Source organism: Cynara cardunculus, assembly GCF_001531365.2.
Source record: "Cynara cardunculus var. scolymus isolate 2C chromosome LG 9, CcrdV1, whole genome shotgun sequence".
Taxonomy (NCBI): Eukaryota; Viridiplantae; Streptophyta; class Magnoliopsida; order Asterales; family Asteraceae; genus Cynara; species Cynara cardunculus.
This window is the reverse complement of record NC_037536.1, coordinates 11,213,806-11,214,891: the sequence shown is the minus strand read 5'-3', so window position 1 is coordinate 11,214,891 and position 1,086 is coordinate 11,213,806. Positions and strand designations below refer to the sequence as shown.

The following is a 1,086-nucleotide window of genomic DNA, read 5'->3' as shown; positions in this document are numbered from 1 at the left end:
GTAACTAATTGCAGATAAACATAATCAAATACAAGATAAATATCTTATTTTAAATATAAAAAATCTAAAATATAATTAGTATAATCATTGAGTTCTAACAGAATACTTAATTACTATCTTTATAAAATATTATATTATTAAATTTAAAATTAAAATTAAATTATAATAAAAAATAAATTAAAGAAATTATATAAAAAATAAAAACTTTTAAATAATTGATTTGACATTAACATTGATATATATATATATATATATATATTTAATTTTTATGATATCTTCAAATTAGCCGGCGACTCATAGGCAATGGCTTGGTTAAGGGAACCCACCGGAGCCGTAGCGAAAGCGAGTCTTCATAGGGCAATTGTCACTGCTTATGGAGTTATTGTCTATCGTTGGCCTCTATGGTATAATCAGTCGGGGGACCTGAGAGGCTGTGGTTTACCCTGCGGCGGATGTCAGCGGTTCGAGTCCGCTTATCTCCAACTCGTGAACTTAGCCGATACAAAGCTATATGATAGCACCCAATTTTTCCGATTATAAATACAAACTTCATACCAATCTATTGAATTGTTTGAATTTTTATGTAAAAGCGTGAGGGAATGCTAGACGTTTGGTAATTTCTCCTCCGACCAGGATGGGCGAGGAGGGATTCGAACCCCCGACACCGTGGTTCGTAGCCACGTGCTCTAATCCTCTGAGCTACAGGCCCCACTCCGTCTGGATCATATTTCTTACATTCTCATCAATTTTATATACTTTATTTGAAAAAAAAGAAGCACGTCCATTCTTCTTCATTTTTAATAAAGTTACCAAACGAAAGGTTTTGTATATTTTATTCAAAAATAAAATCATTATTGTTTTTTTTTTTTAAACACATAATCTATACTATCTATACTATATTATAAAACATTTGACAAAAACTCTTAAAAATAATTTTTTATGCACGAAGTTGTTTATTGATGCATATTACTTGAAATTTAATATTACAAATAAATTATGCATAAGTACAACTTTTTAAAACTCCATACTTGAATTTGTCTAACTAACTGTAAATAAACATAATCAAATATTGGATAAATATCTCAT

General features: G+C 29.5%; 1 non-coding gene across 1 annotated transcript; it reads right to left on the bottom strand.

Annotated features, from left to right (window-relative positions):
• Window positions 1–635: 635 nt before the first annotated feature.
• TRNAR-ACG lies at window positions 636–709 on the bottom strand. Its single transcript has one exon. It is a non-coding gene; the product is annotated as a tRNA-Arg (tRNA).
• Window positions 710–1,086: the final 377 nt, after the last annotated feature.